Source organism: Trichechus manatus, unplaced genomic scaffold, assembly GCF_000243295.1.
Source record: "Trichechus manatus latirostris isolate Lorelei unplaced genomic scaffold, TriManLat1.0 scaffold00055, whole genome shotgun sequence".
Taxonomy (NCBI): domain Eukaryota; kingdom Metazoa; phylum Chordata; class Mammalia; order Sirenia; family Trichechidae; genus Trichechus; species Trichechus manatus.
The window spans coordinates 3,842,346-3,868,209 of NW_004443991.1; the positions used below are offsets into that span (position 1 = coordinate 3,842,346).

General features: G+C 38.1%; 1 pseudogene; it reads right to left on the minus strand.

Moving 5' to 3' along the window:
• Positions 1 to 2,155: 2,155 nt before the first annotated feature.
• LOC111820910 (uncharacterized) lies at positions 2,156 to 2,221 on the minus strand (annotated as a pseudogene).
• Between the last annotated feature and the right edge of the window lie 23,643 nt (positions 2,222 to 25,864).

A 25,864-nucleotide genomic window follows, 5' to 3' on the forward strand; every position in this document is an offset into this window, starting at 1 on the left:
TTGATAGAGTTCCAAATAATTCTTAGAGTTTCTTCATTTTTTTAAATTCTTTTATCTGATTTTTCCCCAAATAAGTTGGTGTCAAGTACTGTATCTTCAATCTCACTAATTCTGCTCCTATGACTTTCTATTGAGTTGTCTAATTCTGAAATTTTATTGTTAATCTTCTGGATTTCTGTTTGCTGTCTCTGTATGGATTCTCACAGCTTGTTAAATTTGTCATTGTGCCCTTCTACAGTCTTCTTAATTTCTTGTATTGTTTGTTGGTGTGTTCCTTGGCTTGATCTGCGTGTTGTCTGATCTCCTCCCTGATGTCTTAAAGAGTTCTGTATATTAATCTTTTTTATTCTACAACTGGTAATTCCAAGAAGTTCTCTTCCTCAGGAAAATTTCTTGATTCTTTGTTTTAAGAACTTGCTGAAGCCATCATGGTCTGCTTCTTTATGTGATTTGATATTGACTGTTGTCTCCAAGCCATCAATAAGTTATTATATACATTTATTTTATGTTTGGTTACTGTGTCCTAACTTCTTGTTTTGATATGCCCAAATAGGCTACTCAAGTGAGCTAGTTTGATTATTTGTGCCTTTGAAGCTCTAACATCCTGTCACCAGGTGGTTAGATCTGTTATTAATTATGTGAGCTCAGGAGTCCACCTACTCCTCCTGTATGGATTCAGCTTAGCTGCCCAGGTAGATAGCCACCAGTTGTGTGGTATAGGCTCTAACTTACAGTCCTAGACAGGCATGAGTGATTGGTTTAGGCACAGGCATCTGGCTGCGGCAGGGGGACACACTCTGAGCAAGACAGGGGGCTGATGGCAGCCCTCTAGTGTCCAGGAGGAAGGTGTGTCCTGTTCCTTAGAGCGCATAGGTGGGTGGGTTTTGCAGCCTGACTATGAGCACCTAATGCTGTTGGCTATAAGGACTGGGGGGCACCTCTTATTCATGGGCCCCTCTCACAGGTGGCTAGGTGGCTTGGGTGGAGCCACCAGTCCTCAGGCTCCTGATTTGGGTAGATGAGGACTGTGCTTAATGGGTGGAGCAACGTCAAATGTCACAAACCTGCAACTCCTCCATGTAGCTGATACAGTTGAAGTTAGGCTTCAGTTATACACCCTGTTGTATTGTGCTAATGAGGGCCTATGCTGTTGAAATGGGCTCACACAGGTGTATGGAGGGGTGAAAGACATTCAAAGTCCATGGACCCCTTATGCTTTTGTCTAGGAAGCTGTGCCTACCTTGAGTTCCCAGCTTAGGGGAGCTGGTGGATTATTTTTTCCTGTTTGTTAATTTGTTTCCTCTCCAAGGCTGGGAGGATGGCTCAGGGCGTGTGATGAGTCCTACTTCCAGCCCAGGGGACCCAGCAATTGCTGAAGCAGGCCAGGACCCAGGGCACAGCTGGGAGGGAACAGGTAAATGGGAGAGAAGTTCTTCTCAAATGGGGTGTTTTTTGATCCATGTGGTAGGTTAGACACGCATACTTTATCTTTCACCCAGTGAGCACTGCTTTTCACTGGTACTAGAAGCTTGAGTAGACTCTCTGCAGTTTGGTCTTTTGTGATGTGGAAAATCCATCCCAAATGCCACTGCCTGCCCCACTGTGCATGCCAGCTGATCAGGCCTGCAGAGTGCCGGTTCCCACCAGGTCAGTTCTGGCAACTCCTGGCTGCTTCTAAACCATCTCTCCCTCCCCCTGCCACTCAGTCTGATTCCTCAACTTAGCCTTTGATGTTCAGGGCTCCTAGATTGTCATATATAATCAATTCACTTGTTTTTTCGGGTCTTTGTTGTAAGAGGGACCATTGGAAGCATCTGACTACTCCGCCATCTTGGTCCTGCCCCCTTTCTTTGTTGTTTTGATTTGCATTTTTTTGTTGTGAAAGAATTTGAAAATCTTTTCATATGTTTAAATTATTTTTGTTTCTTGTACCAGTTGTGAGTTCATGTTTTTTGCCCATTTTTCTATCAGGTTATTGGTCTTGTTTTTTCAGTTTTTACAATCTCTTTGCTTATTAGAAATATCAGACCTTTTTCTTTGGTATAATTTGTAAAAATTAATTTCCAGTTTCTCATTTGTCTTTTCTTACGGTAATTTTTTCATGCAAATGATTTTAAATTTATTTTCATGTAGTTGACTTGATCCATTTGAAAAATTGTGCAGGGTTCATGCTAATCTTCTCTGTATCATTCCAATTTTAGTACATACATGGCAGAAGTGAGCACCAGATCAACATTCTTGAGACCTGGAATGTTAATAACTGTCTATGGTCTTTATGCTTAAAGGACAGTTTGGCTAGATATAAAAGTTTTGATTCACAATTTCTTTCCTTAAAAATATTTTTATTTGTTACTCTGATATAAATCCAAAGTTTTTCCTTATAAATAGCTTATATTTTTTTGTGGATGTTCAAAGAATTTTTGTCTTATTTTATTCAACAATTTTACTAAATTCGGTTTCAGTGTTGCTCATTCTTAATCTATTTTTATGAGTATATAGTTTTCCCTTGCCTTTGGGAACAAGAAATTGGTTTTCTTTTATTTGTGAAATTATTGCTACAGCAACCACTTTCAAACCCCAAAAGCCACTCGCATTATTACCTGACAACATAACATACATGCAAAAAACACAAATGATATACCATTTAAATAAATCAACTTATCTTCTGTTCCTTTTACAAAGCTAATTATAGCAACATTAAGTTGAGGCTGTTATTAGTATCATATAATGGCAAAGTGCACAGATGCTGGATTAAACAGCCTGAAGTTAAATGCCAGCCTTGCTGTTTATTAGCTGTGCAATCCTGGGCAGGTTTTTTAACCCCTCTGTGCTTCAATTTTATCATCAGTAAAATGAAGATAATAGTACAAGCCTCAGTATTTGTGTGAGATTAATCCACATAGAGTGCTTAAATACTAAGCCTGATACTAAAATTCTATAAATGCCACAGGTACATAATTATTATTTTTTACTGACAATAATAATACATGCAAAATTCTAGAATTTATTTTCAGTCCAGATTTTAATGAACTCTGTAGGCTAGCATCACCAGATAATTTCAGTTTTTCATTTTGTTTCCTATAGTGTAATCACAACCTTTGTATAAGCAATATAGCTGTTTAGTCATCTAGTTCTGCTATAACAGAAATACCACAAGTCGATGGCTTTAACAAAGAGGAATTTATTCTCTCACAGTCTAGTAGGCTATAAGTCTGGATTCAGGGCATCAGCTCCAGGGAAAGGCTTTCTTCTCTCTCTCTGTCAGCTCTGGAGGAAGGTCCTTGTGATGCATCAGTCTTCCCTTGGTCTGGGAACTTCTCTGCACAGGAACCTCAGGTCCAAAGGATGCACTGTGCTTCCAGCACTGCTTTCTTGATGGTACCAGGTTCCCAAGTGTCTATGCTCACTTCTCTCTTTTATATCTCAAAAGAGATTGAATTAAGACACTATCTAATCTTGTAAACCTCATCAGTATAACTACCACTAATCCATTTTATTAGATTATAGTGATGGAATTTACAACACATAAAGACATCACGTCAGATTACACAGTCATACAATACTGGGAATCATGACCCAGCCAAGTTGATACACACATTTTTTGAGAGACATAATTCAATGCATGACAATAGCATAGTATAGAGGAAAAAGGATGGACTAAAATAGAGAAACTATGACTTCTAGTCCTGGATTTGAAGACAGTGATGATTCAGTGGTAAATTTTTTGCCCTCTATGCAGGAGACCCAGGTTTGATTCCTTTCCAATGCATCTCAAGTGCAGCCACCACCATCTGTCAGTGAACTTGTGTGTTGCTACGATGCTGAAGAGGTTTCAGTGGAGCTTCCAGACTAAGACAGACTAGGAAGAAAGACCTGGTGATCTACTTCCAAAAAATCAGTCAGTGAAAATCCTGTGGATCACAACAGTCTGATTTGCAACTGATCACGGGGATGGTGCAGGACTGGGCAGCATTCCATTCTATTGTGCACGGGATTGCCATGAGTCGGAAGCCAACTCGACAGCAGCTAACAACAATAGTTCTGGATTTACTCTACAGTTCGGTCTATCTATTGATTATTTGTAAACTGGGTACAGTATTTGCACCAGCCTTTTTGATGCTCTGTCTTTCCTGGGAGACTTTTTTATTCTCTTTGCATGGATACTTCATTTTTATCCTTCAAGAATCAGGTTGCAGTTTACCTCCTTCACCAGGTGAGAACCTCCTGGGTCCCCAGAACATCCTCTACTTCTAGTTTAATTCTAATTATATTCTCTGACAATCTTCTGATGACATGGCTGTTTCCTCCAAAAGGAACTTATGGTCAAACAGTATATTTTTAAAATTTGTTTCCATAATGTCTGATGTTTTGTGGTTGAACACTGTATTTCTGCAAAACTTACATTCTCTACAGATGATTGTAAGGATAAAATGGAATATCCTGAAAATGCATTAAGTGCAAAATATTTAATAATTATAAATAATGGAACTCAGCTTTAGAGTTTTGAATTAAGTGATTGTGTTATTCAAAATCTAGATAGATTCACTGCTGTAAAGAGAATAACGAAGGACATGCACTTCATTTTAATATGTCTTTCAAACTGCACAACATTGCATGTGTATTAAATAGCTTTAAAATATCTGAGTTACATTTTTAAGAGGCAGGCACATCTCTAAGTGTTGGTTTATCATGTTTTCATTTGTTTGAAGAGCAAACAATCTAGGCTGTTCATTTTATCTTCCTCTGTGATTTGTATATAAGTACCTCAAAAAATCCACAGCTTACCTCTGAGCTCTCTCAGCACTGTCCAATTATAAATGCAGTTGCAAATATCCCTGCTCTGTTAACAAAAGTGCAATCCCATTTATTTGCCTATTAATGTAGGGTACAAACTTTCTATTAGTAATCTTATGCTTAAGGTAAAAGGAGAAAGAGATGAAAGCATTATGAATAAAGTTTAAAAGCTGTACAGATGGAAAGTATTAGCGACATTAATGTGAAATTTTATCCTTAGCATCATCCACATCCCATTTGGGTGTCTTGCCATTTCCAGCATATCTATAATCATCATTATAGTGATGTTCCTAGCAGATTGGAGAGATGAGTCTGGCATCTGAGAGAACAATTAGGAGGCCATTGTAATAGTATAAACTGTGTTAGCTCTCACAATAGTTACCTATTCCTTAATGAATAACATCTAGATTGCCTATTTAAGCATTCAGTGATTATTTACAGACTCTGAACATTTATCTTATTTTCCTGCTATGGTGTATCTGCAAGATTCTGTTCTCAGAAGCCAATATCAATTAAATGTCTACCCATTCTTTAAGACACATTGCCATGATTCTTCCTCTTCACTTCGGCTTCAAAATATTACATTTTATAGTTATTTGTGCATTATCTCTTGAGTGACCTTTTTTATTCATTCATTCATTCATTTATGAAATCTATATTTATTGGACTTCCATATGTAATACACAGTACTTGGCACTGGGGATTCAACTGGAAAGTAGAAATACACAATATTTGTCTATTGAAGTATTTCAGGCAAGCAGTGAGTAGTCACAAAAAGTTAGGTTTTGCTCCATTTCTGGTATTGTACCAGACTTGTAGAGAATTTATTTTACTCTTTATCACTGCTCTGTTTTTACACTACCTTCCCAAAAACCGTGTACTTGCTCTCTTCTCAGAAAGTTGATAACCAGAGCAACTGCTAAGTAAGCAGCGAGCCAGGTAACTCCATAACGTCACCATTGGACCAGGGATCATGATCATGCTCATGATCCAAGCTAAGACAATATATTTCTCTTCCCGGGACCTTGGAATTTGGACTCAGAACTGATTTAATCTTTACTAGCATTTGGAATATGAGATGATAAAAAGCAGGGAGCCTATGTAAACAGTCTCTGCTCTGTTTATAAAGAATCAGGAAGACTCCATTATTGAAAGAGTGGGAAGGCTAAAACAGACTGGCAAAGAGAAGTCTAGAAAGTTAAATAAAGTAATCTTGGTTCCCAAATGGTTCCACTCTTCATGAGGCTTGGCTACATTTCTGATATTTTTCTGATACATTTTCTGATTCGCTTAAGTTAAGTGAGATTTTGTGCATTACTACCCAATAGTACCTTGACAGAAATGTATTACACAGTGACGGCGTAAGAAATAGACCCTTGGGAAAAATTGTGAGGCATTAAGGACAGTGAGAGTTCCTTTATTATAAGCAGGGGAGTGGTCTTTCTTCAGGATGTTTGTTATAGTCACCAACAAAGGCAGGTGGACCCCCACCCAAAATTTGATTAAAATGTTGAGATTGATGATGTCACACACACACCAAGAGGGTATGGAAAGTTTTATTGATCTCATAACTGAGGTCTCTGGGAAGAGCAGGCAGGCTTGTTAAGCAGTTCTCCTTTCCTTGAGAAAAGGAGACTGGTCTGAGTTTTTATGGTGGCTAAGAAGTGGGACCAGGAGCCCTGGTGACACAACAGTTAAGTGCTCGGTTACTAACTGAAAGGTTGGCAGTTCGAACCCACCCAGTGGCTCCCTGAGCAAAAGACCTAGTAATCTGCTCTCATAAAGATTACAGCCTAGAAAACCCTATGGAGAAATTCTACTCTGTCACATGTGGTCACTAGGAGTCGAAATTGACTTGTCAGCACCAAACAACAGAAAACAATAATAAGAGGTGGGACTGGGATGAAAGCTTTGAGTTAGGGTAGGGGCTTTTGTGGTTTGAATCTTCTGCTGGAAGGAGGGAGTGCTCAGGCTCTCTTATCAGCTTGCTTAGATGTAGGGCACAAAGGTAAAAGAGAAGGGTGGGGCTTAAAAGCTGTCAGCAGTCAAACATCAAAACAATGGAGTCAAACTGATAATGGTAAAACAGTTAATAAACTGCCACCTGTATTTTCTTAACACACACTGAAACTGAGGAATGATTGGGTCCCTTCTTGCAGTTTACAAGAAAGAGAGTTTGCAAGCCCCAAAAAGAAGGATATAGCATTGTAAATATGAAACTCAACTGTGAAAAGCTCTGTCTGCCTGTGAGCTGCCTGTATTCTGGAAATGCCGAAGTCCAGATCGAGAAATCAGTTAAGTGCTTTGTGAAATTGCAGCTGCTGAATTCTGTGTCCTGTTTCACATCTATGGCCAACACACTGCAGCCAAAAGTGAGATCTGACCACTGAAATGGGGATATGAGGGAAAAGCTAGGGGTGATCAAGAACCCCAATTGTACTAGAATATTTCATGTTCTTCCTGTCGGTATCTCATACTGGATGAATGTGATAAAGTTCCCCAATGTACAACATCTTCAATGAATTGGGTTAAAATGTAATACGAACCTTGAGGGAAATTGAATTCCCCACACACCATGAGAGCAAACTCCAGAAAGGTTTATTGTTTTCCTGCCTGAGCTCATTGTATAATCTATTCATTTGTTCATTAATCCCTTTCTTCATCAATATTCTTTTCAGTTTTTAAAGTGTTCTTGGCACTCTTCTGAGCACAGAGGGTGCAATATGAATAAAACAGTTTCTTATCACAGAACTTATATTCTAATGAAGACAGACAAAACAGAAATACATAAACATATTCTGGAGTCTTATATATTCAATGAATAGAATAGAATAGAATAGAATAATGGAATAGAAAGTGACTGTGGGAGTGGATAGGCAACATTTTGTCTGGAGTGGAAGTTCTCTTCTGCAATATGATATGAGAGCTGAGATTGGATAAGAAGAAAAGGCCAACTGTGAATAGATCCGGGGAAAGAGCACTGTAAGGAGAAGGAACAGCAAGGTGTGAAGACTCTGAGACTGGAAGATGCCTGGGGTGTTCATTGAGCAAAAAGAGAGTTCAGTAAAACTGACACCCAGCAAAAGATGGCAAACACAATGGAAAATTAGATTTGAGTGATTACAAAAGTTTGATCATATAGAGCCCTATACACCATGCTGAGACATTTAGATTTTACTTCAGTCGTGATTGCAGAGGTTTTAAAGAGTTGTAAGCAGAGGAGTGATATGAACTCATTTGAGCTTTAAGGGTTTAACAGCCAGAGTATATCAAGAACTAACACAACTTAACAACAAAAAAGACAAACAACCCAATCAAAAAATGGGCAAAGGACTTCAATAGATATTTCACCAAAGAAGAAATACAAATGGCCAATAAGCACAATAAATAACTAACATCATTAGTTATTAGGGAAATGAAAACCAAAACCACAATGAGATATAACTTCACACCCACTATGATCGCTGTAAGTAAAAACAAACAAACAAACAAACAAAAAACAGGTTTTGGCAAGGGTGTGAAGAAATAGGAATGCTCATCCACTGTTGGTAGGAATGTTAAATGATACAGGCACTGTGGAAAACAGTTTATCTGATCCTCAAAAAGTTAAACATAGCATTACCATATGATCCAGCAATTCTACTAAGAGGCATAAACCAACAGAACTGAAAGTAAGAATGCAAGCAGATACTTGTACAGCAATGTTTATTGCATCACTATTCACAATAGCCAAAAGGGGGAAACAGCCTAAATGTACATCAACAGATGAATGGATAAAAAAAATGTAGTGCTTACATAAAATGGAATGTTATTCAGCCATAAAGAGAAATGAAGTCCTGATACATGCTACAAAATGGATGAACCTTGAAAACATCTTGCTGAGTGAAATAAGTCAGGCACAAAGGGACAAATATTGTATAATCCCACTTGTAAGAAATAGCTAGACTAAGCACGTGTATAAAGACAAACTTTTATTAGTGGTTACCAGAGGCGGGTGAGATGGCAGGGGAAAAGAGAAAAAGAGATTCTGTGCTTAGGAGACCCTTAGTTTCTATTAAGGTTATGGAAAAATTTGAGAATGGATAAAGGTGATGTTTGAACAATATGATCAACATAATTAATGTCACTGAATTGCACAAGTGAATATTGTTGAAATGACAAATGTTTTTTACATATATATTGATCACAATAGTTTTTTTTAAAGGAAACTGTGTGTAATTTGAGGAGGAGGGACTGCAGTGAAGAGAGGGAGGAAATAGGCTTTGCAGTAATCCAGGGGACATGAGAGTTTCCTGAGCTGTAGTGAAGATACCAAAAAGTGTCCAGGAGAGTAGATAGAACTTACCAATGGATTGGATGTAGGGGTGATGGAGAGAGGAAAATGAAGGATAACCTTTCGTTTTGTGGCCTGAGCATCTGGGTAGATTGAGATGAGTAGAATGAAGAAGGAGCAGATTTGTGGATATAAAAAAATGGGTTTACTGTGCAAGGCTTGAAGTGCCTGTTAGCAACCCAAGTGTAAAGGTTGAACAGGCAATTGGATTTATAAGTTTGGAGCTCCTGGAGTCATTCTGGGTACAGAAACAATTTTGAGAATCATTCGACTATAGATAATATTTAAAGACAAGAGCAGGACTGGATAAGAGCAATCAGGTGAATGAAAATACATGACAGTGTCTAGGATTGTACTCTGAGTCACTAAAGTGACTCAGCAAAATATACTAGGAAGTATTATATAGTCAGAGAAGACATAGGAAAAAAACATTTCAAGGAGTGAGTGATCAAGCAGGTCAAATATTGCCAAAAGGTTGAGTAAGAAAGAGAAGAGAGAACTGACTACAAGTTTAGTAAAGATAGATGCGTAAGTTGCCTGAATAGAGACTTAAGCTCATCTTGAGTGTTCTTTAGAGAAGAATAGGAGGAGATACTAATTATGGACAAACAAATCTTCTGAGAAATTTTTTGCTGAAGAGTTACAAAGGAATGCAGAAAAAATTCAAAGGAGGTTATTTTGGAAAGATAGGAAAAGATAGGAAAAAAGAAAGAAAGTTAAGTATGCTAATGGACCAAAACAAGAGTGTGGGAGAAACCTACAAGCTAGAAAGAGAGAAGGATAATGGCAGAAGTGAAGATGCTGGATCAGCAAGAGGGGGTAGGATCTAGAGCAGTACTGTCTAATAGAAATGTAATGTGAGCCATATATGTAATTTAACGTTTTCTAAGATTCACATTAACGAAGAGAAACAGGTGGAATGAATTTTAACAATATATTTTATTTAACCAAATATACTCAAAATATTATCATTTCAACACATAAAAATACAAAATTATTAATGAGATACTCTTTATTCTTTTTGTTGTATTATCTTTGAAATCTGGTATGTGTTTACACTTACAGAACATCTCAATTCAGATTAGGCATATTTCAAGTGCTCAATAGCCACATAAAGCTAGTGGCCATGACACTGGACAGAGCAGATATAGACCACAAGTAGGAGTTTGACGTGAGCTAAGTACAGGGATAGTCCATCCTTTGTAACATGAAGAAAAAAAATATATCTACATAAACCAAAAAAACCAAACACATTACCTCTGAGTCGATTCCAACTCATGGCGACCCCATATGTTATAGACTATGACTGTTTCATAGTGTTTTCTTTGTTGTCATCTTCTGGAAGCAGATCACGAGGCCTTGGTGAGTTTGAAACGCCAACCTTTAGGTCACTAGACAAGCGCAAACCGTTTGTGCCAAAAGACCTATAATCTTTCTATCTATAGATATATATACACACACACACACACACACACATATATATATACATATATACATACATATATATAAACCCATTACCGTCAAGTCAATTCCGACTCACAGGACCCTATCGGACAGAGTAGAACTGTCCCATACGGTTTCCAAGGAGCGACTGGTGGATTCCAGCTGCGGACATTTTGGTTAGCAGCCAAACACTTAACCACTGCACAACCAGGGCTCCATATATATTTATCTTTATCTTTAAAGTGATCGACTGCTAACTAAAAGGTAGGTGACTGGAAACCACCAGCAGCTCCGCAGGAGAAAGATGTGGCAGTCTGCTTCCGTAGAGATTTACAGCCTTTTCCGTAGAGATTTACAGCCTTGGAAATCCTATGGGGTTGCTATGAGTTGGAATCCACTCGATGGCAGTGGGTTTGCTTTTTTGGATTATTAGGCTCATTAACCCCAGAACAATGGAAATGGATGAATCACTAGTTCCAAGTTTTTGCTTAGCCACAGAAGCCTAGCAGTAGTAGCCTAGATTTGACTGTCTGCTTCTCAGGGTGACACATCATGGAGTAGTAGGACCTGACAAGAGAGCTGGCATTTGCTATCACCAGTGGAGACCTCTGAGCAAAATTTACTGTCACAGAAAAATCCAAGTATGATGAACAGGGACCAGTGTTTGAATTCAAATCACCACAGCCTCCCTATTTTTCCCCTGGGTCCAATCCAAGGCATAATAGAACCAGTTAGAAGAGGCTGGCAATTTTCTACTATGTGACCAGCAAAGTGGAAGAAACTTCTTTGTAGAAAGAGTGAATGAATCACATGTAAGAAGTGGCGCCGATGATAGACAAACCCAGAGATTGAGAGAAAAACTTTGGTTCTGGTTTTTCTTTTCAGTTCTTGTTCAGGTGACTGCTTTTCTTGGTTTTGTGTTCTAAGACATAATCCTTATCTTTCTACTAAATAATTCACTCCCCTTTTATTTTCCTAGTTTGTTAATTTCTGTTGCTTCGCAGCCCTGCCTGCCAAGTATGTAGACGTAATAGGATCCTGAACTTAATGTGGGTTCAGCGGGCTCATTGTAAAGAATTGCTTCACAAGAGGCTGACTGAGGAGAGAGGCCTGGTATGTGGTCATGGAACAGAGTGAATCCATGCCATCTACCTTGTTGTCTTATTTGAAAATATATTTACTTAATTACCTAATCTATATATCTGAGCCCCGGTGGTCCAGTGGTTAAGTTGTATGGCTGCTAAACAAAAGGTCAGCAGTTCGAATCCACCAGCCACTCCTTGGAAACCTTATGGGGCAGTTCTATTCTGTTCTATAGGGTCACTATGAGTAGGAATCGACTCAAAAGCAATGGGTAATCTATACATCAGAATTTTAGCAAAAAGACAAAATACTAAAAGGCAAAATAAGAAAACAAAAACCACCCATAACTCCAATAAAATTGACAATGATACTCTTTTTGGTGTATCATTTACTGAATTAAATGCAAATATGGTCATCAAATAGCTTCCTTTCTGCAATATCAAACAAGAGAGTTTCTTGATTATTGTAGAAACCCATCCCTGTAAAGAGCTCTCCTCATCCTCTTCTCCTCCTTCACACCATTTGGTCACTTTCTTCATTTTATTTTCATAGAGAAGTGTTATTCAACCTTTTGTCTCTGAACTTTCTATATTGCAGCTCTTCAAAGTACCACAGAAATTCTGGCCTGCTCTTGGTCTCAGCAAGAAATCCCACTCAAGCTCTTGCTTGCTAGCCTGCACAGAGATAGGAGAGCTGCTACGGTCCAGGAGATTTCTAGACTTAAGTATTTTTAACTTCTCCGACATTGAGCAATACTTCCTTGGGAGCTCCTCTAACACCTCAGCTTAGAGATGGTCTCTAGAACTTGAGACTAGCTCAACAGAGCTGTCACCGTAATAGCAGCAACCTAAACAGAAGCTTGGAAAAGAAGCAAGCAAGCTTTGTAGCATTTACACAGGCTTTCTGCAAAGGCTTCTCTTCTCAGTGAAGTAATTAGTCTGGGTCATTGCCTGTCGACAAAACAGAATCCCAAGAAGCTGGAGTGAAATGCCAGAGAGTTCTGAAAAGAGAAGGAAACTATCTTCAATTTCAAGTTCCTGGTTTATGGCAGCTCCTGTAGTTGTGAGAGAAGAATTTTCCCTAGACTGAGCACTCTGATGAGCCTGGACAGTGAGAGCCTTTTTGAATAAGGCAATTTTCTGCTACTTCAATGAGCTAAATCATTCTACCTATTCACCAGCCCAGAGAGGAATTCGATTTTGTTTTTGTTATACTGAAAACTCTCTTGATACTTGGAGTGAGTCCGGAGGGGAACACTAACACAACATGTATCTGCTTCTTCAGTTTAGGAAATCTTGTTGAATATGTAATGGGGCAGCTGGGATGGGTTTTTACAAAAGCCACATACACATATATAAACACAGACATGTTTTTCTCATCCACGTTTTTCATCAGCCAGCTCTCTTACTCTGTCAAACATGTCTGTGCATATGTGTCAAAACAGTACATTTTATGGCAAATCATCCATAAATGGTTTCCATTTAGCAAAGACGCACCTACCTGAGGTGTTTATGGTGAGTATGTGGGATTTTCTTTCCTATTACTCTGAGTGCATTTCTTATTTCTTTAACAAATAAAAATGATAGTTACAATTTATCAAACATCTTTGTATTATATTTTATACTAGAATGTTTCCTGAGGCTAGAAACTATTTCTGCTTGTTCACTGCTCAACCACCAATACTTTTGACAGTAGTTGGCACATGGAAGGTGTCCCATGTTTATTGAAAGAACAAGTTATTTGTGTTTATGTGCTAAAACAACCTTGTCTAAATAAGTATTACTATTTTCAATTTGCAAAATAAGAAACAAAGGCTCAGATAAGTTAAATAACCACCCAAAGTCACACAGTGTATGAGCAAGAGAAGAGCTGGAATTCAAATTCCAGTTTGTTCATCTTTATCGTACCGCACCATGTTTCCTCAATATAGCTTTGACGTGGAAAACTAGTTTTCTGATGGGTTTATTGTTAATTACATGTTTTATAGTTTTTAAGAGAGCTGAGCACAAGGTTTCTTTGCCATTCAAAAATCAGAGAGTGAGATACTTGCTGATTTTTCTCACTTCATTTATTTTATTTATAATGCAAAAGTAATTTTATGCTAATGTGTGTTGTTTCGGTTTAAGTTTGCTTTGGAAAGTGAGTCAAGACTTCCTTTCTCCCATGCTTCTCCAGTCAGCTGGCCAGTTCTGTCTTTCTATCCACTACATCCTTCTCTAAAGACCCACTTTCTAGGTGGCTATGAAGTCCCTGGGAGGTACAAACAGTCATCAAGCTTTCCTGCTAGCCGAAAGTTTGGCAGTTCGAGTCCAACAGAGGTTGCTTGGAAGAAAGGCTACTGGTCTACTTCTGAAAACTCAGCCATTGAAAACTCTGTGGAGCACAGTTCTACTCCGACACACATGGGATCACCATGAGTCAGAATCAGCAACTGGTGGTGGTAGGTGGCTGTCGGGGTGGGAGAGCTCCATAAGTTTCCATAATGGTAGCAGGGCTTGGACAGCAGTCTCTTATACAACATAACTTAAGCTCCGATCTTTGTCTCATTAAGCTTCCCTATCCATTTTGATTTTATAAAATATCTTTGACCATGGAAAAATAACAGTAAAATACACCAAGACCTCTAGATATCAGAGACCTCAGGTCCATCTAGTTACTACATCTTCTTTTTTTCTGTTGAATTCCTACATTGCTTGTATTTTTTGTCCTATTTCACTTCAGCCCATTTAAATTTTCCCAATATCACTTACTTGTATCCTCCTTTGTCAGTCCCACGTCAATTCCCAATTCCTTTTGATTTGTTCATTTTTGCTGCTGTCCCTCCCATAACCCTTCCGGAATTCTCCTTTAAAAGGTACGTTTAGATCTACTTTCTTCTATATATATTTAATCTTCTGCTTGGAGAATATCTTTAGTAGAAATAAAGGGCTTCTGGCTATTTCTACATGAACACTAAAAAAAAAAAAAAAAAATACCACACACACACACACACACACACACACACAGGTGTTTCATATGGAGAAGAGACATCCAGACATGTATATATAGCTTATTTCCTATGTATCTTGATTTCCCTCACTTTAAACTTTCATTCTTGGCTACTGCATCACCTATCATTTTGTCATTTCTTTTTGTTTTTTTGAAATGCTTTCACCTCTTTCATTTTTCTTTATTCACTTCTCCTATGCCACCTTAGACTACCCAGAGTAGACAGATTATGTTAAAACCGTTAAGATTCTGCTGCATTCTATTTCCCTAGGAATCAGGAAGACAACTGCTTGTTGTTCTGGTATTTTCATTAAGCTGCACATGCCAAACAGAGAGAAATATTAATGCTGATGGTCTAGCACTTGATGGCATGTTCTGATTTTATGCAAATTCTTCAAATATTGCTTTTTTGGCAAAGAGGATTTGAGGGTGCTGAGAGTCTAAGGGCTGGGAAAATTAAATAACTAATTTTCTCATTTGCTGGGTGGCGTGAATATCAGTGTTTCTCACATTTGGCACCATGAATATTTTTGAATATGAATCCAAATACATTCAGCTGCTGGGTATTAGCAATGCCTGCTCAGGAATATAGCCAGCTGCAGGTTGGAGAGAAAACTCTCAACTTGGAGTGCATCATATTGTTCTGATGGAAAGCCCACTAGACAGGGATTGACACAGCCATTAACAGGAATCCAAAGCCCTGTTGAGAGGAGAGTTAGGAGATCAGGGATTTCCCAAGTCCTTTCTTCAAGTTGTCTGTGTGCCAGTGCAAAGGAATATTTCCATCAATTGAATTCTGGAAAACCTTATTCCTTAAACTTCTCATTTGGCTTTTATCATATATTGCTTCATATTCTTTATATATATATATACTCTTGGACATAAAATTCCTACCTTTTAAAAGAAAGAGTGCGATTCTTTGAGAATTATCTCCCTCCACATAATACATTCTCAATAGTAATTTTTAATGATTATGGCCACTTAAAGAGGGACCAGTCCCTGGAGAAGGACATCATGCTTGGTAAAGTAGAGGGTCAGCAGAAAGAGGAAGATCCTCAGTGAGATGGATTGAAAACATGCTGCAACAATGAGCTCAATCATAGCAGCATCTGTGAGGATAGCGCAAGACTGGACAACATTTAGTTCTATTGTACACAGGGTTGCTATGAGTTGGAAGCAACTCATCAGCACCTAACACAACAACAATTTCCTCTCATTTTTCATTTGAGCTTCAGCTCTGTTTTCTCTTCTTTACCCTGCTTCTAAACTTTTTCCTGACTTTTCATCACACTTGTCATTGCTTAAATCTTTGGAGGTGAGAGTTTTAAATCTGATTTTATAGAGCTCAAGAGAAATAACTTGCTATCTAAAGAGGGGATGTGCTGGGAAGCTAAAAGAAGATTTGAGTAGCAATGAAGAAGAGAATAAAGTTGGGGGTTAGAGTATTATAGGAATGAAAGTTAGATGGCTAAGTGAAGGAACTGAGAAAGTTATCTCTATCATCCTAGTTTTATGAGCAAAGAAACTAGGTATTGCTCTTGCCTCTTCATAATTTTATCACCATCACTTTCACACTTAATCTTGATAACCTCTCAATTTTACTCCTTAAATATCCTTGAATCTGTCAAATTATCTTTATGTCCACCACCACTATTCTTGTCAAAGCCTCTATATTATCTTTGGGGAATCTTATTGCTTTCTAATCTATAGCATCTTAATTGCTTCTCATTCATGTATTCATTCATTTATTGTTTCATTCAATAATTATTGTGCATATGCCTAGGAACACAATAATGAACAAGAAAGGCATTTTCTCTGCCTTAAGGAAGTTTCTAGTTTAAACAAATAAATTATTTAAACAAATAATTAGCAAACAAAGTGCTGAACACTATGACGTAAGAAAACTCCAGGACTGGCCTCTTCCTCCAATAAGTTCTTTATATCATATCCAGAGTAACTTTTCTAAAAATGCAAATATACATGTTATTTCAGTGCTTAAAAATATTTCAGTGGCTCAACATTGTTCCACAGATGAATGCAGAGCTCTGTAACGTGGGCTTGGGAGCCTCTCTGTTCTGGTCTACTACCTGGTCTCTCTGGTCTACTGCCCTCTCTTGCCTTTTCTCTTGTTCCAATACTTTTCTTTCAGGTTCTCTTTTTTGTTATGCTAGTTCTCATCAAATTGATCAAACATGCAATCAGGATGCATTGATAATTACTGGTGATTGGAATGCAAAAGTTGGAAACAAAGAAGGATTGGTGGTTGGAAAATATGGCCTTGGTGATAGAAATGATGCCAGAGATCACCTGATAGAATTTTGCAAGACCAACGACTTCTTCACTGCAAATATCTTTTCTTCACTAACATAAACAGCGAATATACACATGGACTTCTCCAGATGGAATACACAAGAATCAAATCGACTACATCTGCAGAAAGAGACTATGGAAAAACTCACTATCATTAGTCAGAACAAGGCCAGGGCTGATTGTGGAACAGACCATTAATTGCTCATATGCAAGTTCAAGTTCACACTGAAGAAAATTAGAACAAGTCCGGGAGAGCCAAAGTATGACCTTGAGTATATCCCACCTGAATTTAGAGACCATCTCAAGAATAGATTCGACGTGTTGAACACTAATGACCGAAGACCAGACGAGTTGTGGAATGACATCAAGGACATCATACATGAAGAAAGCAAGAGGTCATTAAAAAGATAGGAAAGAAAGAAAAGACCAAATTGGACGTCAGAAGAGACTCTGAAACTTGTTCTGGAACGCTGAATATCTAAAGCAAAAGGAAGAATTAATGAAGTAAAAGAACTGAACAGGAGATTTCAAAGGGATGCTTGAGAAGAAAAAGTAAAGTATTATAATGACATGCGCAAAGAGCTGGAGATACAAAACCAAAGGGGAAAAACACACTCGACATTTCTCAAGCTGAAAGAACTGAAGAAAAAATTCAAGCCTTGAGTTGCAATAGTGAAGGATTCTATGGGGAAAATATTAAACGAGGCAGGAAGCATCAAAAGAAAATGGAAGGAATACACAGAGTCATTATACCAAAAAGAATAGGTTGACATTCAACCATTTCAAGAGGTAACATATGATCAGGAACCCATGGTTCTGAAGGAAGAAGTCCAAGCTGCACTGAAGGCACTGGAGAAAAACAAGGCTCCAGGAATTGAAGGAATATCAATTGAGATGTTTCAACAAACAGATGCAGCACTGAAAGTGCTCACTTGCCTATGCCAAGAAATTTGGAAGACAGCTACCTGGCCAACTAACTGGAAGAGATCCATATTTATGCCTATTCCCAAGACAGGTGATGCAATCGAATGCAGAAATTATTGAACAATATCACACTCAAGTAAAATTTTGCTGAAGATCATTCAAAAGTGGCTGTAGAAGTATATTGACAAGCAACTGCCAGAAATTCAGGCTGGATTCAGAAGAGGACTTGGAACCAGGGATATCAGTGCTGTTGTCAGATGGATCCTGGCTGAAAGCAAGGGAATACTAGAAAGATGTTTACCTGTGTTTTATTGACTATGCAAAAGCACTTGACTGTGTGGATCATAACAAATTATAGATAACATTGTGAAGAACGGGAATTCCAGAAGTCACCTTGAAGACTGACGTGTGGCTGACCCAAGCCATGGTATTTTCAATCGCATCAAATGCATGCGAAAGCTGGACAATGCATAAGGAAGACTGAAGAAGAATTGATAACTTTGAATTGCAGTGTTGGAGAAGAATATTGAATATATTGTGGACTGCCAAAAGAACAGACAAATTTGTCGTGGAAGAAGTACAACCAGAATGCTCCTTAGAAGCAAGAATGATGAGACTACGTCTTACATACTTTGGACATGTTGTCAGGAGGGATCAGTCCCTGGAGAAGGACATCATGCTTGGTAAAGTATAGGGTCAGCGAAAGAGAAGAAGACCCTCGATGAGACAGATTGCCACAGTGACTGCAACGATGGGCTCAAGCATAACAATGATTGTTAGCATGGCACAGGACCAGGCAGTATTTCATTCTGTTGTACATAAGTTCACTATGAGTCAGAACTGACTTGAAGGCACCTAACAACAACAACAGTTCTCATCTTAAAAACCAGTTGTCGTTGAGTCTGACTCATGGCAACCTCATGTGTATCAGAGTAATACTGTGCTCCATAGGATTTTCAATGGCTGATTTTTTGAATTTAGATTGCCAAGTCTTTCTTCCTAGGTGCCTCTGGGTGAACTTGAACCTCCAACGTATTGATTAGCAGCTGAATGGGTTAACAATCTGCACCACCCAGGGACACCATTTCTCACCTTAAGGCCTTTTCAAAGGCTCTCCTCTCTTCCTGGAAATCTTCCCTGCCCCCTTTCATACTCCTCTTTTTAGATCTCAGTTTAGGCTTTATTTCACTTATTTCCTCTCTAGATTTGGAGTCCTGTACTCTGCTGCCATAGCAACACGTATTACTCCATTATAGCACTTATCACATGCCTCTGTAAAGGCTGATTTAATTTTCTGTCTTTCCTATTAGGTCATAAGCTCTATAATGATGTCTTTAAAATTTAGTTATATCCCTAGGGACTAGCAAAGTGCCCTAGACAAAATGCAGAATAAATGAATCAATCTCATTTAATGTCATTGTTAACTGTCCATTTTCCCTCCTAAAGATCTCTCAGATTTGTTCCTTCCTTTCACCCTCTTCCACCTCTCCATTCAGGCTTTGGTTATCACAAGAGTTTTCAAACCACTTACTTTACCTTTAATCTGGCGTGGTTTAATTTATTCAGTATGTTTCAGTGATCTCACCAAGAGGCCAATATGATCCCATTATTCCATTGCTTTAAAAAAATATTTAGGGCTTCCTGTTGCCTACAAGCATAAATCCCCAGATTACTGAATGGCATAATAGACCCTCTAATTTTCTCTTGAGGTTCTCTGATCACATCATGCTGTTTCATGTATCTTTAATTTTGGACATTTTGTTCCCTCTAACTAGAACATCTTCCTATTACTCTATTCAAAGTCTGTTTGGGAACTTGTACTCATCTCGAAGCTTTCTATACTCTCCCCTCCTAGACCACTCCCCTAATGCTGAGGAAAGTTGGCAATCCCTTCTGTGTACTGCCAGTATACACTGCAGGCATCTCCACTAAAGTGCTCTGCATATGCTACTCCAAATATTCATGTAGCTCTCTCTCTTCTTCTAGACTACTCTTTGTTCTTAGCACTGAGCATGTTTATTGAATGAGTAAACAGAAAATACTGTTTTCATACTGTTGTAACTGTTATGATAGAATTAGAGATAAAGTATATTATAGCTCCATTAGCCATCATACTTTTAACAAAAGAGGATCCCTCCAGTTAAAATTACTGCACAGATGGAAGCTAGAGGCGGAGATGTCATCAGGGATTCTGTCTTCTGTGATATTATCAATGTACTTCATGCAATTTTCACTTCCCATTTGAGCTAGAGTTATGACGTTAGGCTCACAACTCTGGTAAACTGGGAAAAAGTAATCTCCTCTTTGTCCGCTTTCACAAATATACCTCTGGTGTCGAGCGGGACTGGGGGCACTTCCGGTAGCTTCTTCGTCTCTAGAGGATGTAATGATAACAACTTATCATTAAAACTTTGCCTAGATATTTTAGTAATGATAATTTTGGCAAGATATGACTCAGAGGTCATGCTAACTATACAGAATTCCTTACACTAAGAAAAAAACAAAATAAACACAAACAAGAAAGCAGGCAAAAAGCCTGCTTCTCGTCTAAAATTAGTGTTAGGATAGACATAAGTTTTAATTTTCTTAACTATTTGATCACCATTTCATCTGCTGGTGTTCACTCACATCCCTGCCATGAGAAACAATAAAACAAAAGATGGCCTACCGTCTTTATCCTATGTAACATTTACACGGCACTGATCAATTTTTGCATGCTGAAAGTGAAGAGGACTTGAAACACTTACTGATGAAGATCAAAAACTACAGCCTTCAGTATGGATTACATCTCAACATAAAAAAAAAGGAAAAATTCCTCACAGCTGGACCAATAAGTAATATCATAATAAATGGAGAAAAGATTGAAGCTGTCAAGGATTTCATTTTACTTGGATCCACAATCAGTACCATGGAAGCAGCAGTCAAGAAATCAAAGGACCCATTGCCTTGGGCATATCTGCTGCAAACATCTCTTTGAAGTGTTAAAAAGCAAAGATGTCATTTTAAGGATTCAGGTGTGTTTGACCCAAGCCATGGTGTTTTCAACTGCCTCGTATGCATGCAAAAGCCGGACGATGAATAAGGAAGACCGAAAAAGAATTGATGCCTTTGAATTATGGTGAAGAATATTGAATATACCATGGACTGCCAAAATAACGAATAAATCTGTCATGGAAGATATACAGCCAGAATGCTCCTTAGAAGCGAGAATGGCAAGACTTTGTCTCACATACTTCGGACATGTTATCAGGATGGATCAGTCCCTGGAAAAGGACATCATGCCTGGTAAAGTAGAAGATCAGTGAAAAAGAGGAAGGCCCTCGATGAGATGGATTGACACAGTGGCTGCAATAATGGGCTTAAGCATAACAACGATCATGAGGATGGGGCAGGACCGGGCAATATTTTATTTTGTTGTACATAAGGTCGCTATGACCGACCCGAAGGCACCTAACAACAACAACAATCACTTTTGAATAAGAATCTTACCCTTTGATTTACTAGTTTTCATGGATCCCATAAGGACTGGAGGAACTTTCGTAGCAAAAGTGGCACCAAAACTCCTAAAAATAGACAGGAAATATACAGCCCAAGGGAGATCACTAGTGTAATCTCTGAGAAACTTTAATAGACATAACTTTCTTTTCATTCTAAGAAAGGAGTCATCTAAGTAATTTATGAAGCACTAGCCAGAAATTAACTATGCAAGAGCTTCCATTATTATAGGCTGTAGTGTAAGAAAATGGACCACAGCATGAAATATGTTTCCCAAACTGGAGTCAAGATCAAAATATATTTTCGAGATGCATACGGCTTACAAAGAACTTATAAAGGAAGGTTTGATTGCAAAGAAATACATTTCATTGAAAAGGGTTCTGATAGGGATAGGGCTAGAATAATTTTGTCAAATATGCTAGCAGACAGGCACATGTTGAAATTGTTTGCCTGAGTCATTCTCCCTCCATCTCCTTCAAAAGTTCAGAAGGTAGGGCTGAGTCCAAACATGACTGGGGAAATATTGTATCGTTCCTTGGTGTAGTTCAGCAATCACTGAAGCTTCTAGTCTTTAAGAAAAAGATTTCCATTTCAAAGACACATTTCTTTTTTCTGATGAAAAGATACAGAGGGCATATATTTAAAATCTCATTTTCAGATGAGCATAGAGAGATGCAGAGCATTTTAAAACTGGTTAGACATAGAACAAAAACTAGAAAGCATACAACCAAATTCTCTGAATGAAACTATTTCTTGTACTCCTTAGAAATTTCACATCAGGAAAACAAATCATTAGATAAGATTAAGGGATTTTAAATAATTTAGATAAGGACTGTACCATGCTTCATCTTGTTTGGCAAACGCTTTCTTTATAGCTAATGAAATTCGTAGGTTTTTTTTTGCTTATTTTGGCTGAAGAATCTAAATATTCAAAATGCCTAAAGAAAAAAATCTTGACATGTTGCTAGTTATTACTGGTGTGTTTCTTTCTAGACAAGTCATTTTACTATATTCTGTAATACAAAACAGCTTTGTTACTTTCATTACTATTTATACTTATAAATAAACCTGTAAATCTGTAATTATATTATTTAACTATTGTAAATTCTTACATCATGACTTCTCTCTCTTTTTTAATAATTCACGTTATTTTTGTTGTTGTCATTGAGAATATACACAGCAGAACATACACCAATTCAACAATTTCAACATGAATTCAGTTACATTGATTATGCTTTTCAACTTGTGCAATGATTCTCACCTTCCTTTTCTGAGTTGTTCCTCCCTCATTAACATAAACTCACTGCCCCCTAAGTTTCCAGTCTAAACTTTCAAGTAACTTGATTCCATATTGATAAATCTTAAAAACACACAATGTTCAAGGCAAATATTTTTTACTAGTTAAGCTAAACTATTGTTTGGTTTAAGAAAACTTCAGGAGATATTTTTGGTTTAAGGTTTAAAGATTATCTCAGGGCAATAGTTTCAGGGCTTCCTCCAGCCTCCATGGCTCCAGAAATACGGATTCCATGAGAATTGGAAATTCTGTGCTGCATTTTCCCCCATTTTGATCAAGATTCTTCTGTAGAATCTTTGATCAAAATATTTGGTAGTGGTAGCTGTGTATCAGCCAGTTCTTCTGGTCTTGTGGCAAAGGAGGTAGTTATTCATAGAGGCAATTAGTCACACATTCCATTTCCTCCTCATATTATTGACTCTCCTCCCTCCATTTCTCCAGGTGAATAAAGACCAATTGTTGTAGCTTAAATGGCTGCTTGCAAGCTTTTAAGATCCCAGGCACTATGCAATGAATGATGAGCAATGGATTATCTAATATAATAACAAAAGAACAAACAGCAAAAGACAAAATAAATAAATGGGACCTCATAAAAATTAAAAATTTTATCAAAAGACTTTACCAAAAAAAAGTGAAAGACATGCAATCAATCTGTTGAATGTCTTTGGAAACCATGTATCCAATAAGAATTTAATAATCAAAATATATATAAAACTTGGCCAACTTAACAACAAAAAGAAACAGTCCAATCATAAAATGGGCAAAAAACTTGAAATGACTCCTCACTTTATTAATTAAAAATATGTCACTATATTTTTTATTCATAAAACCTTTTTTATCCAAGGATTTCAAAATACAAACCTTGTTCTCATCATCTTTTAGATGAAATAAATCATTAAGGTGTTCTCCAAATTAAGGGTGTATTATGATTCCTTCAAGGAGCCCTGATAGCACAACGGTTAACACTTGGCTGCTAAATGAAAGGTTGGTTGTTCAAACCCACACAGTGGCTCAGTGGGAGAAAGGCCTGGCAATCTGCTTCCATAAAGATTACAGCCAAGAAAACCCTATGAGACAGTTATACTCTGTCACATAGGGTCACTATGGGTCGGAGTTGATGGCACCCAACAACAACCACAATCTGATTCCTTCTTCCAGTGCCTTCGTCTACGAACATGGGTAGCTCACTGCTTTCTTTTTGCCTGTAGAATTGTATTTAAAGAATGCCTTTACTGAAGTCTCTCTCATGCAGTTTCTTAGGAGGGCACAAGGTTTTATAAGAAAGAAACCTTTCTCCAACAGGTTACAATCTTTAAGGAAGACAAGCCATGCATAAAAACATCTACAGAGTAGGTAGTATGTGTCAAGTATGTGAGGACACACAGAGTATGACTAGGGGATCAGAGAGAACTCATGGAATAGATGACATTTGGTTTAGGCTTGGAAGGATGACTAGGTGGGGAACAGAAAGACAGTATTATAGATATAAGTTATCCTATGTGGAAAGTAATGAAGATTAGGAAGAATAGGGCATATCATAGAATGGCTAACAGTTCCTGTGTGGGGAAGGGAAGTTGAGATAAGGCCTTTTTTATCCTGAAGCAAAAATATATTGAGGTGTTCACGTGCGTTCATTTTCTAAAATGTCATTTTAAGGGATTCATCAATGGAAACACGTTCCCCAATATATTCCAAGCATTATCTTTTTCCTTCTTCTTTTTCTTTTTTTAGTGTGTATGTGTGTGTAGTTAGAAATTTCCATAACTAAAACAGTATCCATAATGCTAGTAGTGCTTCTCTGGGACAGAACCAAGCCAGTCACTACTTTTACTGAAAAGGATGGGTAGCTCCAAAACACTCTAAAGCAGGGCTACTCAAAGTGTGTTCTGGACCTTTCCAAACTGTTGGGTACCAGTCCCCAAAAGATAAGTACAGTAATTGAGAGTAAGTGTTTAGAAACCTTAATGACAATCGAAGTCCATGATGGGTGGTCTTGTTTGCTGAACAGAAGACAGAAGAGTTTTCCTGCTTTTAATTCATGTGCTGGGTCATGGGTGACATAAACTGCCCTTGATTATGCTCAGGAAGTGCTGGAGAAGCACTTCTACAAGTGGTTAAGAAGAATATTTATCTATCTATTCTCTTTTTACTCCTTTAGCAAATGTTTACTTCATGCCTACAGTATGCTATTTTCTGGTTGTAAAGTGGTGTTTTTCATTCATAAGCTTGCTGAAAGAATCATTTTCAGCTTTTTCTCCTGATTTCAGCTACTTTTCTCCTGACTCTGGGCACCAGGGATCAGACTCACTGCTGTTGTCCTGATAAGTAAGTCAACAACATGCTAATAACCATGCTAATAGTTACTCAGCACTTACTATGTGCCATACACTGTTCTAAGAATTTTACAAATATCCACGTATTGTATGTCAGGGTTCAGTCAGGGAAATAGTAACTACACTAGGCATTCGAACAGAGACAGCCTAATATTGGGAATTGGTTTACAGGTGTTTGAGTGCTGAGAAAGCTAAAAGGAAATACTCAGAGACAATAACTGCATGATGCTCTACCTTCTACAGCTGGAAGAACAAAAGAGATTGGGGTTACCAGAATCTAGTAGATCCCCAGAGGGTGTTCCAACTTCTGATGAGGTGTCACTTGGCTGCTGCTGACATCTCATAAATTTGAGGAACAGCCCATAGAACCAATGCTCTGTTCTATAAGACAATGGCATGGTCTGGCCGCTACTACCATCTCTCAGAGAGCAGGCGTGCTGCAGTAACCTGAAGGCTGGAGGAAACTGCCATGAGTAATTCTGACAAAAATAGCAAGAAACAGGGAGGAAGTCTTTTCTTCCTCCTCCGACCTTCCAATTTCCCTTTTGTGCCTCCCGCTGGTAGAAACTAACAAGCCGACCACTGGTGAGGGAGTCTGAGAAATGTAGTTTGCAGAGTCCCTCCCAGTATCACAGATTGGAAGAGTGGATTTGGGGTGAGAGATGGTAAGCAAATAACAGGCACAATCATTTGACTTCCCACAATAATGGGTGTTATTATCACCTGTTTTCAATTAAAAAACTAAGATCCAGAGATTTCAAGTTGTCCAAGGCCAGCTGGTGGCAGAAATGGATATGAACCAAAGCATTCTTGCTAGAGAGTTGGTACTCCTGTCCTCTAATCTATACTGCCTCCCTAGGTGGT